The following is a 16,516-nucleotide window of genomic DNA, read 5'->3' as shown; positions in this document are numbered from 1 at the left end:
ACATCATGAAAACTATTGAAACATTCCATCTGTATATGCAGACAATATACTGCCATGCACTGCAATGATAGGGGCAGGGTGACAGGGAAAGAGCAAGCAATGAGGGGGTAAAAAAAAAAAAAAAAGACAGGTTGTAGTGGTACATAAAACATTTACTTTTACTTTTACAAAATAGGTTAGGTAAAAATGTCATTTTACTCTAATTAAATTGCATTGTACAAGTGAAGAGCCAGTCTCATAATAAAAGAGGTCTCTATTTTCCTGATGCAAGACTCACAGAAATAAAACCATAATAAAGTGTCACGTTGAGCATCTGGTCTTCTTACTTTGTGTTACTGGCATGTTGTTACACATACTGATATGATACACATACTGGCACATCTGACTAGCAATTTGTATCATAGTCTCTCTTTTTAAGATTTGCTTATTTTATAAATTTGTTAACTCTAATAAAGTAAGATCTGGCACACAGTTCAATCGTCTACGTCTTTAAGGAAACAGAGTCATTGATCAGTTTGTAAAACATTCTCCCAATTATTTTCACAACTGAAAATAAGGGAATACAACTTCACATGGCTTTGTAACAAAAAGGTAACAACTATGAAGACGAATAAACCTGCATTTGACTGTGTCCCATTTTGCCATACATCACAAACACACCAACACCATAGATTGAAGATACGAGGCCGGGTTATTTATTTCCTGAAATAAGTAAAATAAGAAATATAAGTACACGGTGTAGTTTGAAGTTCTTACTCTGTGGAGTTCTGAACACTGACATAAGTGGGATGTGTCTTGAGAGTAAGTACTGCTTTTAACACTTAAGTAAGCAGATTTAACGAGCTGACTTACCGTCAGTGTTGATGAGTAATCAAAACTCACATTTCAGAGTAATACATTAAAGGAAATTGCTGAATTTACAGGGTATATCCTCTTGCCGTACTTTGCCTAAAGCTTAGAATTGTGCTTCATGAGTGTAAAACTCCTCTAACACTTTTCTTCTAGCGATACGGTTTGTCTAAAGATTCTTTGAAAAGACAACTGTGGTTGCAATTTGTGGATCTTTGTTGTGAAACACTTTTGCTTTTGATTGATAGTCCATTTTACCATTTCATCCTGGAAAGTCTAAAATTGCAATTAAACATTAAAGCAGGAATAAGACACAGCTCTATGTACTCTACTTGAAGGAGTTGTTTTGAAAACATTGTGTGGAGATTTTCTGGTTTCATGGTTTTGATTATGTTCTAAATGGTTTTAGGCATTGTTAGCATAAGCTGGGTTATTTGTCAGAGTCTCTGGCTCTGTCTGTAACAGTAGCGCAGACCTGATACAACTGTCTTCCATACAGTGGTATGGGCCTAGGTACTTCATCACCACCTATCTGACACTCAGACCAGTCAGGGCAGCAGTGCATGTTCAGATAACATAGTGCGTCACCTGGCAGTAAGAGTCACATGGATGTGGTGACAGCAAATGCTGTTAGTACTTAGGGTTTTGTTTTGTTTTTTTCTCAGAAATGGTACCTTAACCCCACAATCATTCACACCTGGATTGGGGCAAAAGCCTGGGGTTCCCTTCTGCCTGTGTCAGCTGTTGTGTCCATTACAGAGCAAATGGTAACTGGATATGGTTTGAGCTAGGCAAATAAATTCTTGGGACCTTCTTTGCTCATGTAATACCCAGGGCTTTTCTCCTAGACTTCTTCAGCTCAGTGGCCTGTGGGTGCAAGTTGAAGTATGATGAATCTGTGGCCAGGCAAACTTTCTGTTGGAATTCTTCTGGCAGTACCTCGAGGATGGGGCAACAATAAGACTATTTACACTGCTCAGTGTCACATCAGCCTGCACTGTAGAGGGACAGGAGTAGCTCAAAGGTTTTCTTGCCCTACCTGTTAGTGATAGGCATTTGTACACTATGCAGGAGGGAGAGGTGAAAGAAATACATCTTTCTTCGGTTGTGGCACTGCTGTGAATCTGCATGTGATGAGCAGTGTCCATGTGTTTTCCTATGATGTTGTTGGAATGTCTTCTTTTTACCTCAGATGTTGTTTGAGTTATCTCTCTTGTTGTGTTTTAATTCGTTTAGCATAGGTTCGTGTCCTTCATTTTCCTTTCGTGAGGAACCAGAACTTTATTCCAATGATCTTTTATATTTTTGTCTCCATTGCATTTTTCCTGCGCTGATCTTAATTTCTGTTACTTTTGGATGAAGACCGCTCTTGTTTCACTTGTATCTTGAGATGCAGTGGTAATCTGTTCCTTCATGTCTTTAAATTTTTTTTATGGTGTACTTTCTTGATTTGGACATTGACTGCTATAAACTTCCTTAGTAGTGCTTTTGCTACATCACATGGGTTTTGATATTTAGTGTCTCCATTTTTGTTTTATCAAGAAGAACTTATTTTTTCTTATTTCCTACTTAATTCCTTTGTTGTTCAAAAATAAGCTGTTTATTTTCCATCTATTTGTATGGTGTTTAAAGTTTTTGTGTTTGATTTCTAACTTGATTCATTATGGTCAGAAAACAAACTTCCCATGAATTCCGTTTCTAAAAAATTGTTAAGACTAGGCTTATGAGCACTCATAATCTATCCTAGAGAATGTTCTATGTGCTATTAGGTAAAATGTGTATTTAACAGCTCTTGAATGTAATAATGTGGGTATTTGTTAGGTCCATTTGGTACCAGGTGCAAGTTAACTTGTGTCTTTCTTACCTAGTATTTTTGCCAATTTTCTGGAAGGCCCTGAAATCTTCCCATCTGTGGTGCTCACTTTCATTCTTTTTTAGCTGTAAGCAATCTGACCAGGTGTGGCTGCAATCTACAGCACAAGTGTAGATATGGTGTTAGCTACTACTGTTTTTCTTTCTTTCTGCAGATACTGTGGGCTAGTGGGACTTTAGCCTCTTCCTAAGTCTGCAACTTTTATCATCCCAGTTCTTTAAGGAAGAAAATCTGCTAGAGTTTGAGTAGGAATGGGTTGTGGCCAGAGGTGGACTTAATTCTTCTCAACTGAGTTGTGGGGATAGCTCAGAGGAAGAATACCCAACTCTGGAATATGTGGGCCTGGTCTCAGTTCCTAGCAATGGAAAAAACAATGAAAAGTAGATCAAAGGAATAAAACCATAAGGAAAAATGAGAGATAAAAAATAAAATTGTAAAGATAACACAAAAGAAAAAACCCAAACAATAAGTGATAAAATACATTGAAAGAGAAAACTGAGTGAAACTTGTCCTAACTTGGAAAATCAATCAGGGGTGGATGCGATGGAATATGACAGTCTAATCTCTGAGTGTCCCAGGTGTCCTGTATGGGAGGAGTAGCGGCTCATGACTGTAGCTTATTGAGTTTTCTCTCAGCTTTCACCAAATGAGTTCATGCAAAATGCAGGCTGTGCCAGGTGTTCTTGCTGAACCAATGAAGGTGAAATGCTAGCTGTCAAAAGTATATTTTCTCTGAAGGTTTTTAGTCTGCACATTGGCAATGTGGTCAATCCCCAAATCGAGAATCTCTCATATGGCTGCTACCTCCCCAGTCAATATGACATGGTGCCCACTGAGACCCTGACAGAACAAAGGAAGACTATTGAAAACTGTAAGAAGTGCCGAGTGACTCCCAAAGGCAAACTTACCAACACTACATTCGACCTATTGGCTAAAAAACTAACAGTCATGAAAGCATGGAATGATATATTTCAAGCACTCTGGGTGATTACTGTGATTACTATATCCAGCAAAGTTATTCTTTAAAACTGACAGAGAAATAAATACCAAGAGAAGCACAAACTAAAGTAATTTATGACCACCAAGTCACCATTGCAAAGGATTCTTAAAGGAATCTTACAGAGAAGAGGAAGACAGATAGTCACATCCATGAGAGCTTGGGAGAGAATAAATCTCACTGTAGATATGCAAGTGAAAAATAGGAAAGAATCAAAGACTAACAACTTGTAAACCTCAAAACCTCTAAGACAAATAAGAAAGAAAAAAAAGCAGTGCTAGAGTCAAACAGGAAAATACTAATTTCATCTATTCTTGCATTTCTACTAGTTTTTGCTTCATGTTTGCCTCAGGCTCTGTCATTTGGCACTGCAATATTAGGAGTTCTTTCAACTACTTGTATAATTGGCCAGTTTCCTCTTATATGATACCCCTCTCTATATCTTACAATTTTGCTTTGTTTGAAATCTCTCATGAAATTAGTAGAGCTTCCCTACCTTTCTTTGATTTGTACCAGCATGGTGAGATTTTTCGATTCTTTTATTTTTGATCTGTACTTGTAAAAACATGGCAAGTCATTTTTTTAGGCAACATACAGTGGAGTCTGTTTTTTAATCTGAAAATCTCTGACTTTTTATTTTGTTTTGGTTTTGGCAATAGTGGGGATTGAATGCAAGGCTTCACATTTGCTAGGCAGACATTCTACCACTTGAGCTGTTTTGGCAGCCCCTGTGATCGTGGACACTTAAAGTGCTATACATAGATTAATTTCTATTGTATTTGTTACTGTTTCTGTTTGCTTGGTAACCTACTCTTATGTCCCCGTTTCTGTCTTCTGCTCTTATAACCTCCTACTAGGGTAAATTATGTGATTCTATATTTCTCTATCTTGCAGAAATTATACTTGTTTTAAAACTTTTCAAAGTGGTTGCCTGAAATTTGAAATACACATATACAACTAATCTAAGTTCACTTTCAAATGTACTGTACCATTTAAAAGTAGTGCAAGTATCCAACGTAACAAAATATTTCTGATTCCTCCTTCCTGTCCCTTGTGTCACTTTCACTTATTTCGCTTGCACATAAACCATGATCACTGCATATATTCTCACTATTATTAGTTTAAGTAAATTTCTTAAATCAGTTAAGAAGTTAATTCTTTGTCCTTTTCTGTTTTGGTGTGCAACTCTTTTGCTTACCTTTTCCCTTCTCTCTGACAAGCTTCTTTTTAGCATTTCTTGCCCAGTGTCTGATTAGAATTCCTTTTAATTTGTAAATTAAAATTAGAAGATTATCATCCTTGTTCTTCTCCTTCCCTTTCAAAGGACAGTTGACAAGATGTAAGTTGTAGTTTAGTGTGTATTTTCCCTCTTGGCACATTTATTATATTGCTCCTGGGTTGTCTTGCTTGCATGATTCCTGAGAATAAGACATAGATGCTTTCCTATAGGCAAAGTGTTTTTATGCTGTATGTTAAGGTTTTTTATTTTGTCTGTTTTGAATATATTTCCAGGTACAGTTATGCCAAGTCTCTACCATCCTGATATCTGTGACTTGGTTTCTGGTAATTGAAATTCCCTCTGCAAACTGTGTGTGTGTGTGTGTGTGTGTGTGTGTGTGTGTGTGTGTGTGTGCGCTTTCTGTTCCTTCTGCTATTACCATTACAGGTACAGTTATGCCAAGTCTCTACCATCCTGATATCTGGGACTTGGTTTCTGTTAATTGAAATTCCCTCTGCAAACTGTGTGTGTGTGTGTGTGTGTGTGTGTGTGTGTGTGTGTGTGTGTGTGTGTTTTCTGTTCCTTCTGCTATTACCATTACAGGATTTTGCTCTCTGTGTGGTTGTCCTACACTTCCTGGATATTTGTTCTGCTCTTTTAAAGTTTTGCACTCTTTACTTGGGGGGAGGCGACAGGGTCATGCTATGACCAGGCTGACCTTGAACTCACTATGAAGCCCCAGCTGGCCTTGAACTTGTGCTTCCCCTGCCCCAGCATCCTGAGTGCTGGATTACAGGCAAGTGCCAACACATCCAGTTGGTTTCTTTCATTGTGCTTTGTATTTTGGAAATCTTCTATTGCTTTACCCTGACACCTATAGATTAATTCTCAGTTATGTCCAGCATACCAGTGAGCTTAGCAAAGTCATTCTACATTTTGTTTTGCTTCTTTCTCTGATGCTCATCTCTTTTCTTAGATTACTCATCTCTCTTCTTTTATGTTTGTACTTTTGTCAGTGATAGCCATTGGTGTATTAATTATACTTGTTTTAAACTTATGGCCCTATCTCACTACCATATCTGGACCTGCTTCTAAACCATTTTGTCTTGCCAGACTGTTCTTTCTCTTTTAATACAGTTTGTGATTATTTTGAATGTAAGGCCATGACATACTCAGTTTAAAAAAGCCTTCCCTTCCCTAGTAGTCTCCATTTTACTTTCATGACTTGCTGCCCTGCTCGGGTTGCACAAGCGAGAGAAAACACCCAGGTCTTGTTTGGGCGTCTGGGTTATTTCACCTAATGATTTAGTACATTCGTGATAGAAGTGGTTGCTGTACAACCACCTCTCTGAGGTTCCTAAATATCTCTGTCACTGCTCACTGAGCAGAATCCATGTTTCCAGCCCCAGGAATCCTTCAGTTTTCCTTTTATCTGAAAATACTTAACTTGCATTGAGTGTTTACATAAATGGAGCCAAACAGTAAGTGCCTTTTGGGTTCTTTCAGCTTTCACTCAGCGTAGTATTTCAAGGTTAGTCCACATGGCAGTACGTATCAGTTTTACCATTGCTTTTGGCCATTTTTATTAATGTACATTAGCTGTACAAAGTAACGAGTTTCATTATGACATTTCCATACATAAGAATAATGTATTTTGTTCATAGTCATCCACTCTCTGGTTGTTTCTTTCATAGGACTGGTATTTGAAGTCAGGGCTTCACACTTGCAAATTAGGCCCTCTACCACCGGAGTCATACTTTCTGTCCATATTGCTCTGGTTGTTTTGGAGATGAGGTCTCTTGCCAGGGCTGCCCTCAAACAGTGACCCTCCCAATCTCAGCCTTCCGAGTAGGCAGGATCACAGGCACGAGCCACCACTGATCAGTTTCTTTCCCTTTCCTCTCCACACTTTCCCAATCCCTTTTTCTCCTTCCACATACCTAATAGTGCCGTCTTTTATTTCGTGTCACTTTTGCTAAAAATTCACATGTCAGAGGAAACGTGATAACTATTCTCCAGTGTGGCTGGAGTTCCAGAATTAGAATATCATTGTGGTATTTCTGATAGCCCAAGGAAATGTTGAGAGAAAAAAGTTAAATTTACTCCTACAAATATAACAGTAAAGTGGATTTTTGCTCATGTAGAATCTAATGTGTACCCTGAAAATAGTGGGACTCAATGGACAAAGCTTCCTATAATTGCAAATATTGTACCTATAGCTAGGACAATAACGTTATAAATCTGATCACCTCCTAGGAGTGTTCCTGGTTGCACAGTGTGAATCAAGAGTCCTAAGACAGTACTGACTATTCTTGTTTCAGCACCAGACATTATATAAATGGTTCCAATATCTTCCTGATTAGTTCAGAATAGTCAATGGTTAATGAACATAGAGGTAAAATGTCTGAGTTAAGTATTCGGCTATAAATTTAAAGACAGAAGTCAAGCCCTCTTTTTACCAAGCTTCAAGGTGATATTTCATGTTGAATTGCAAATTCAAAGGAAAAGCTTCAATTCTGCCAGAGCTTCTCCCACCTTTGTTCCCCTATTCAGTAGGAGAAGTTGTTTTAAGCCAGTTGATTAGCCGTTAATTAAAAACTTCATGGATGGATATCCCACCAATGTAAAGCTTTAGCTTAATTAAAGTATTTGATTTGCATTCATTTGATGTTCAATAAAGTCTTGCAATACTTACAACAGGAATTAAGTTTTAATTTAACTTACTTTAGGGCCTCTGAAAGCCCTAGTTTAGGGTAAATATTATGGGTGGTAGTGGTAATGATATTTTGGTAATAATGAAGAGTAGGAGCAAATGGTTGAGTATTATTATAGTATTGTCATTTGGTTTTTATGGTATTAATAATCAGGTATAAAATTAGTGTAGTAGAGTTAAATTAGTCATGTAGAAGTAAAGGTTTAATAAAGGTATTATTGCTCTAACAGTTGGCATAATAATTAGATTTTTTCTTAATTTAATGATTATTCATTTGTGTAGAAATCCTGTTAGTGATGGTAATCCTCCAAGTGACATAAGGGAGACTAGTATTATGAGGTGAAGGAAATGCTAAGACAGTTTGTTGCTCAGAGATCTAGTCTAAAATAAGTGCTAAAACAGATGTTTTCCAGACTGAAGAAAATGTAAGAGAAGGAGATGCAGAATTTCAAGCGGAGAAAAGAAAAAGAAATGACAAGTGTCTGGATACATGTAATAGCTTTTTTTCCCTTATAATTTTCAAAGTATATGTGCATGTAGAAAGCAGAATATTTAACATTGATGGCTGCGTGGAGAAAGTCTGTGAATATAATACATAGGGCAATTGTAACAAAAAAGAGAAATGACTTCTATTAGTAGTAACGTATTAATAGAAGTACATGTTGAAATTTAATTAAGGTATATAAATTTCAATCCTAGGAAAACAATCCAAAAAATTACTGTGAGGAGTAATATTATGAGAGAAAAATAAAATAGCATTCTAAAAACAGTCTCCAGTCCTGGAGATGGTGCCTCAGATGTTGTTCTGCAGTTTTCTCATCAAAGGGGACGCATAAAGTAGAACAAAACTGCACAAAACAAAAACAAAAACAAAAAACAAAAACCCACAAAGTGTCCCAAGTTCAAATGCAATACAGTTTCAGTAAGTTTTTCAGCATGCAGGTGTAGTTTGGTTGTTCTCTCATCAGAGGTAGGGAGAGAGAAAAAAAAAGTTTGGAGACAGTTCTGTGAATGGTATCTGTGGCTGTGGCTTGCCTGCCCGCTGCTGTCAGCCTGCTGTTGCTGGAGGCGTTATTTATGCAGATCTCAGGGGTGAGCTTAGCACTCACCTGGCCCCACAGGCTTTGTTTACTCAGAGTTCTCCTGTGCATGATCCTCTGCTACAAGCTTTCCCCTTTCCAAGCACACTGGGGGAGGTGACACTGCTCCCGCTCTCCCAGGCCTGTGTGTTTGTTTACATCTCACATGGGAAGTGGGTCTTCCCTCCTCTCCTATACATTTTCCTCCCACCGCCACTTTTACAAGCTTTCCTGCTTCTGATTACTGGGGGATGCTGCTGCTCCTGCCAGCCGCCATGTTTGTTTACAGCTCACATGGGAAGTGGGTCTTCCCCCCTCTCCTGTGGAGTTTTCCTCCCTCTGCCACTCTCACAAGCTTTCCCGCTCCTGGTTGCTGGGCGCATGCCCCTTCACCTGCCAGAATCTCTCCGGCCCGCCCAGCTTGTTTATTTACAGTTCCTGGAAGGATTCCCTTCCCCCAATCTTTGGTGCTCAGTGTGCCCCATCCTCTTTCCCGCGTGTCTTTATTGTTCTTATTGCTTACTACTCAGTTTCTCTTTTTCCCTGGGTGGAGGTCAGTCTGTCCAGGGGGCTATGCTGCCCTAGCCCGGGTTGTCTGTGGTAGTACCACGTACCGCTAAGCTCACCTTGTCCACGTCTTCCCAAGCCTTCTGGGCGTGGGTGACTGGCGGCCCGGGGGCCCTCCTGGTTTCTCCATTTAACGTGAATTGGAGATGCTCTGCACAGGCTGGAGGTGTGGAGGGGTCAAAGTTTTGTCTCTTCTAGGTGGTTTTGCCTGCAAGGTGTATCTCCAGCGTCTCTTCAAGATTTCACTATAGGAGAAACACTTTCTGCTTACTCCCTCTAGCCGCCATCTTGGAATCTCTACTATTATTTTTATTCCATCACTATCTTCTCAACCCTATTCTGAACCCCTTCACTCTCTCTCCTTCTCCTGTGCTACAATCCATTGTTCTCCTTCTCAACTACTCTTTCTGCCCCTTCTCATCCACTCTCGCCCCCTGCCTTCACCTCTCCCTCCCATCCTCCCCCAATCTGTCACCACACTATCCTTCCCTCCTACACACTCACTCCAACCGAAAGTATTTTCTAAACATCTCCATGTGACGTTCAGACACGTTCTAGCAAAGCAAGATGATCACAGTTAGGGACATGGGAGATACTTGCTACTTGTGAATTCTCCTCTGTGTTTTCATAGTCTTACAATGAACTATTCTGAAGTTTCTCTGTTTAGAACTGTGGGTAACTAGAGTTTTAAAAATAGCCAGATAATCTAACATTTAGGCTCGATGTTTGAAAGATTAGGTGGGAGCCTGAAAGAACATGTGTTAGGTTTGCCATAAGCCATCATACCCAGCCTTGAGAATTTTTGTGTCTATGGGCATTAAGAAAATTGGTCTACAGTTTTTGTTTTTTGTTCTGTCCTTACCTGATTTTGGTACCAGTGTAATACTAGTCTCACAGAATAAGTCTGGTAGCATTCCTTTATTGTCAGTTTTATAGGATAAGGTTTTGTTTGTTTGTTTTGCAGTACTGGGATTTGAACTCAGGGTCTCACATTTCCAAGGCAGGGGCTTTGCCAGTTGAGCAACTGTTCCAGTACTGGAACCATTTAAGAAGTCCTGGAATCATTGGTGTTGGTTCTTTGTTAAAGGTCTGATAGCATTTAGCTGTACATCATTCTGGTCCTGGGCTCTTCTGTGTTGTGACACTTGTTATTATTGCTCGTAGATCTGTTTAATCCTTGGTTCAAAATGTAAATCATAGGTGTCTAGGAATTTATTAATTTATTCTAGGTTTTCCAGTTTATTGGAATGAATATAGCTTTTCAGAATATGCACTGGTGATCCTCTGAGTCTTGTTAGTATTGTTGTAGTAGTTCCTTTTTCATGTCTAATTTGGGTCCTCTCTGTCAACCTTTTCAAATAACCAACTCTTTGTTTCATTGATCTTCGTATTCTTTTCGTTTACATTTTCATCATTTCTGCCCCAATGTAATTAATTTCTTTCCATCTGTTAATTTTGAGGTTGGCTTGTTCTTGTTTTTTTAAGAGTTTGAGGTACATCAATAGGTTATTTGAGATCACTCTGAATTCTTTGATGTAGGTACTGTTAGCTTATGAACTTCCCTTTTAGAACTGCCTCAACTGCATTCTACACAGATTCTGGTGTGTGAAAGCTTTCATTTTCATTTGATTCTAGGAAATTTTTAGTTTCCTTCCTGTTTTCCCCAGTGACTCCCCCCTCCCCCCCACCATGTTCATGGAACGGCATAATTAATATTGTGAAAATGCCTATGTCATGGGAAATGATGTTCAGATTCAGTGTACTCCCAACTAAAGTCCGAAGTTCATCTTTACAGAAGTAGAAAAAATAAGTCCTAAAATTCATATGGAAGCACAGAAGGCCCTGGATAGCCAAAGCAATCCTGAGCAATAAGAGCATTGTTGGAGGTATCACAATACTTGATTTCAGCTATATTACAGTATTACAGTAGCGAAGTAGCATGATGCTGGCACCCAAAAAGGAAAAAAAAAAACTATATAGAGTCAGGCACTGGTGGCTCATGCCTCTCATTTTAGCTTCTTGGGAGGCTGAGATTGGGAGAATCGGAGTTCAAGGCCAGCCCAGGGAAATACTTTGCTAAGACCCTCATCTCCAAAATGAGCTGGAGGTTTGGTGCAAGTAGTAGAACAACAGCTTTGCAAGCACAAAGCCCACCAAAAAGAAAATAAAGCTATGTAGTCAAATGGAATAGAATACCCAGTAAAATTGTATTCAATTTTTACATATATGGGAATGATTGACTGGTAATTTTACATTCTTCAAATATAATTTTAAAAAATGTTCTCAAATGCCTTCTCCAATAAAATAGGTTAGAATATGAAAAAAGTGGATTTCTCAGTTTCCATGTGTCTGTATCATTTTTCTTGCCTTCTTTGGTGTGTCATTATATTGCATTATAATCTGATGGTATAAAAGAAATTATTTCAGTTTTCTCATATATGCTATGACTTGATTTGTAGCCCAGCTGTTTTGCAAAAATTTGCATGCGCTGTTGATAAGAATGCATATTTCGCCAGGCGCCAGTGTGTCCCATGCCTGTAATCCTGGCAACTCAGGAGGTAGAAGTGAAAAGGATCCAGGTGAAATAGTTCCACAAGACCCTATCTCAAAAATAGAGCTGGTGGAATTGCTCAAGGTGAAGGCTCTGAGTTCAAACCCCAGTACCAGACAGACAGACAGACAGACACACACACACACACACACACACACACACACACAAAGCATGTGCATTCCACAGTAGTTAGTTGTATGTTGCATATTATATGTGATAGATGCCTGTTAAGTCCATTTGATGTATGATACAACTTATCTCTGAAGTTTTCTGTGTTCATCTTTTATCTGGGTGATTTATACAGTTTTGAGAGTGGGATGTTGAAGTTAGCCACTGTAATTGTAGCAAAACATTTGTTTTGGGAAATTTGAAGCATTATATCTTCTTGATGAATTTTGTAGGGCTTATCATGTGTATTGTTATCCTCCTTATCTGCACAATTTGTTCGGGGGGTGGGAGATAAAGGAGATTGATGGAGGGGGTGCATTCATCTGAAACGCATTTTAAGAACTTTTATGAATGTCACAATGTACCCCCAGCACAAAAGCCTAAAAATATTAGGAAAAAAAACCCCAGAAATTGTTGACAGAGAAATATGTTTTTATACATAGAGAATTTAGTAACACATCCTCAGTGGTTTACAAAAAATGTCTAAGTCTAGACACCACCGATCCTTTTTTTTTTTAAGTTTTATTTTTTTTTATTATTCATATGTGCATACAATGCTTGGGTCATTTCTCCCCCTGCCCCCACCCCCTCCCTCTCCCTGCCATCTCCTCCATACCCGGCAGAAACTATTTTGCCCTTATCTCTAATTTTGTTGAAGAGAGAGTATAAGCAATAATAGGAAATTCCAAGGGTTTTTGCTAGTTGAGATAAGGATAGCTGTAGGGAGTTGACTGGCATTGGTTGCCTGTGCATGTGTGTTACCTTCTAGGTTAATTCTTTTTGATCTAACCTTTTCTCTAGTTCCTGGTTCCCTTCTCCTGTTGGCCTCAGTTGCTTGTAAGGTATCTGCTTTAGTTTCTCTGCATTGAGGGCAACAAATGCTAGCTAATTTTTTAAGCCAGACACCACCAATCCTAATGAGCCATATAATATTAAGTCCTGTGCATAGGGAATGTTTTCAGCATCTACAGTTCCTAGGAACTTGAAGGCCTAAGATTAAATAAATCAGAAAAGAACTTAGATTGAATGAAATACTTTTAGTTCATGATGATTTCCTAAAGATGATAATAGAAATGTCATTTCCCTTGTTATATGTAGGATTAAACTAAAATATATGCCACTCAGGAACCTTGAATCAGTGAATCATCTTTGATTATTCTGTTTTTACTGTCTGAGTCTTTAAAATTAGAAACTGTAAAAATTTGACCAGAAGGTCCCACACCATAGTATAAATTTTTGTTAAGTAATTTGGAAATAAGAATCTTCATTGAGTTTTTTTTTTAACTTAGTTTACATGAATTTATTTGGGAACTTGTCTGCCACCGAATATAAAAGAGTATAATTTGCACTAGTAATCCCAATAATTTGGGGAGTATAAATGAGAAAAGCCACATTACTTGGAAAAAAATAATTCCCAGGTTGGAAAGGGATTATAGGTCTAGTATTGACCACCCAGCTGCCCTTGGACATTTATTCCTAGTTGATACTGTATCAAAGGAAATAGCCCTTCTCTGGTAGGAGTGGTCCCTTGACCAACAATATGTTCTGTTGGGTCTCAGAAGGGGAGAACATATTAGACCCAACTCATAGGCCAGAGGGTTTCAGGTTAGCTTTACTCTTCTCTCTGCTCCCTCATTTCCTCAGGAGTATCAGGCCAGAAACACTGCAGCCAGCCAGAGCAGGATGGCCAGGTCTTCAGTATAACACAGTTAAAGAGATTTATTATACTTAAATTAATCGGGTCTTTTTAACCTTCTGTGGGGCACGTGGTTATCCTTGCCAGTAAGTTCATTTTTGGATGTTTAGATTCCTTTTTACATAACTGCAGAAATGAATTTTATCTTGCTTACCATTTTTTTTTTACAAAATGACTTCAATTGCAATACTACTTTAAATTGCAATAATTTACAGTATTATTTAAAGAACATCTCTTTTTCATTTTTAGCATATACATAGCCAGGCTGTGATGTAATAAAACCTTAACCCTTTTTTGCTGTAGGTTTATAAGACCTGTCCCAACGGGCTTTTAGATGGGACAGACATGGCCCCTCCCATAATAAACCCAACACACAAACACAAAGCACCCAAACAAACAAAAGGGAATTTTCCAAAACCAAGGTTAACAAAGGAGAATGTTCCACTAAATGATACCCTAGGTTTCCTGGTCCTACCTAACCCATGACTTTTATCCAAATGGTGCCAACAAGGTCACAAGGTCCTCAAGCAGACCTCTCCAAACAGGTGGAATCAAGGGGCCCTGATAGCTCCATTTCAATTATAGATTCTTTGTTACTCACACCTATAATCCTAGCTACTCAGGAGGCAGAGACTAGGAGTATAAGAGCTGGAAGCCAGCCCAGGCAAATAGCTCTCTAGATCCTATCCACCAGGGCTGGTGGAGCACCTCAAGTGGTAAGAGTTCCTGCCTACCAAGTGTGAGGCCCTGCATTAAAACCCCAGTGCCAGAAAAAAAAGAAAAAAAAAAAAGGTAAGAAAGAAAAAAAACCCATCACACAAAAGGAAGGGCTGGTGGAGTTGTTCAAGGTGTAGGGTCCTGAGTTCAAACCCCAGTACCCCACTCCCCTCTCACCCCCCCCACACACCCAAAATTGGTTAGAGTGGAAATTTCCTCCTGCGTGGACTTAGGGACCTGAGAATTAGCATAGTTGTATGTATGAGTCTGCCCAGATCCTCCCCAGGGGAATTGGAGGACATTGGAAATGGGGAGTGATGTGGATTTTTCTCCCTACTTTGAAGTTAAGAATGATATAAAAATAATAAAATCCTTCCCCTCCACCCCTGCCTTTTTTTTTTCTCCTCTGGACAAGGTGCTTCCAATCCAGCTGGCAAGAGACCCTACCTGTAATGCCTACCTTATAGTAAAACTTCATTATTCCCCTCAGTACACCTATGTGTCCTGCCTGGGTGCTTCCACGTAGGACACAAAGAAGTTGGCAATCTTCTGATCAGAGACTGCACCAGCCTATAGCAGTACCACCTCCAAAAAAAAAAAAAGGTGCTTCTTGAGGGCAGAGAATAGTAGTGTACTGTCTATAAAACCAGGTACTCAGGAGATTGGGAGGAGTCAGGCTGGAAGCCAACCTGGGCTTGACAAGCAAGTATTTGTGGTTTTTTTGTGTGTGTTTCTTTCAGTTCATTTGTTCATTAATTAATCATTTGCTTTTTTGATGTTTAACTTCTGGATATTAATCCTCTGTCCAATGAACAATTGGCAAGGACTTTTTCCTTTCTGTAGGTTGTCTCTTTGTTCCGTTTTTTTTTAATTTTCCTTTTTGGTGGTACTGGGATTTGAACTCAGGGCCCTGTGCTTTCTTCGCAGGCACTCTACCCCTTGAGCCATGCTCCTAGCCCTGTGTCTTTGTTCTGGCATTTGTTTCCTTTGGTGTGCAGAATCTGTTGAAGGCAATTTCTTTTTGTTTGTTTTTACCCTAATTTCCTGAACTTGAGCAATTGGAGTCCTATTTAGGAAAGATTTGTCTGTGCCTGTATATAGCAAGTGTATCACCTAAATTCCCCTGTGTTTTTCCTGTTTTCTTTCTTAAAGAAAGAAAAATGTTGTTACATATTTAATGTGTACTCTTAGAGAACTGTTTACAAAATCTGCAGGAATGCACAGTTATGTCCTAAATCTTCACCCTTATTTTCTCACCCTGGAGAAACTTCTAGTCTTGCCACCTTTGTTCATGGTAAGTGCCATATAGGTGTACCTGTATTTTATCTTTTATACCGTATTTTAACCACTCCTTTTGTATGTTTAGATACTCCAGTATTTCTCATTGTGTTCCAATTCCCCACAGTGTTTAATACAGACATGCTGTACCTTTGCAGTTAAGGTATGTATGGTATAGCCATATAGTCTAGGTGTTGTAGGCTGTTATTTAAGTCTCTGTGAATACAGAGTGCTATTTGCACAATGATGAAATTGTCCCAACACATTTCTCAGAATATCCTTACTAAGCATACCTGCATATCATGCAGATATTTTTTAAATACCAACGAAGAAGGGCATAAGAGACTTAGAAATAAAATATAGCAGTACAGTAATGTTGAGTTTGAATTAAGGAATATCAACATCTAATTAAATAGTTCCTACACAGTAGAAACGTCAAGCAAAAGAGTTGTTTACAGCTCTACTTTGTTCTTCTGTACTTACCCCTAATATACATCGATACAATATAGCAATAAAAAGCCAGTAAAAGTCACTATATTAGACGTTCTGACAGAGCTTAGTTTAAAAGATGCCTTTTTTTTTTTGCCTGAGTAACACCTTCAATCCTAGGTACTTGGGAAGATTGAAGCTGGAGTCCAGCACAGGACCCTTTTAGACAACTAACCAGAGAGAAAAGAACTGGCGCGGTGGCTCAAGCTCTAGAGCTGTGCTTAGCAAGTGTGCATTCAAACCCAGGACAGCCGTCCCAAAATTACAGTCACAGGTTATTTTCACATCTACTGCTTTACATCGTCCTCACCATCCTGTAC

At 38.9% G+C, this 16,516-nt stretch overlaps 1 protein-coding gene across 6 annotated transcripts in view; it reads left to right on the top strand.

Moving 5' to 3' along the window:
• The window catches only part of LOC141419808 (eukaryotic translation initiation factor 1A, Y-chromosomal-like), a 39,501-nt gene extending 39,024 nt beyond the window's left edge, over positions 1–477 (top strand). For all 6 annotated transcript variants that reach the window (XM_074063545.1, XM_074063541.1, XM_074063543.1 and 3 more), the window contains one exon: positions 131–477. The gene's annotated coding sequence lies outside the window, so the exon portion shown is untranslated. The remainder of the gene's footprint in view (positions 1–130) is intronic.
• The last annotated feature ends 16,039 nt before the right edge of the window (positions 478–16,516 follow it).

This window comes from Castor canadensis, chromosome X, assembly GCF_047511655.1.
Source record: "Castor canadensis chromosome X, mCasCan1.hap1v2, whole genome shotgun sequence".
Classification (NCBI taxonomy): Eukaryota; Metazoa; Chordata; class Mammalia; order Rodentia; family Castoridae; genus Castor; species Castor canadensis.
The sequence above is the reverse complement of the archived record's forward strand: the minus strand, read 5'-3'. Positions and strand labels throughout refer to the sequence as shown.